Source organism: Bison bison, unplaced genomic scaffold (genome assembly GCF_000754665.1).
Source record: "Bison bison bison isolate TAMUID 2011002044 unplaced genomic scaffold, Bison_UMD1.0 scf7180017864228, whole genome shotgun sequence".
Classification (NCBI taxonomy): domain Eukaryota; kingdom Metazoa; phylum Chordata; class Mammalia; order Artiodactyla; family Bovidae; genus Bison; species Bison bison.
The window spans coordinates 5,781,630-5,781,951 of record NW_011494800.1 but is presented as its reverse complement, the minus strand read 5'-3'; the positions used below and the strand labels follow the sequence as shown (position 1 = coordinate 5,781,951).

General features: G+C 40.7%; 1 protein-coding gene across 3 annotated transcripts in view; it reads left to right on the top strand.

The window, feature by feature from the left end:
* LOC104992927 (placenta-specific gene 8 protein-like) overlaps positions 1 to 322 on the top strand; it is a 50,895-nt gene that overhangs the window by 49,430 nt on the left and 1,143 nt on the right. The window lies entirely within an intron of this gene.

Genomic DNA, 322 nt, shown 5'->3' with positions numbered 1-322 from the left:
CCAAAAGATTGTTCTATACATCAGTGTCTCTTTTGCTGTCTTGTATACAGGGTTATTGTTACCATCTTTCTAAATTCCATATACACGCCAGTCAGAATGACTACGATCCAAAAGTCTATAAGCAATAAATGTTGGAGAGGGTGTGGAGAAAAGGGAACCCTCTTACACTGTTGGTGGGAATGCAAACTAGTACAACCACTATGGAGAACAGTGTGGAGATTCCTTAAAAAAACTGGAAATAAAACTGCCTTATGACCCAGCAATCCTACTGCTGGGCATACACACTGAGGAAACCAGAATTGAAAGAGACACATGTACCCCA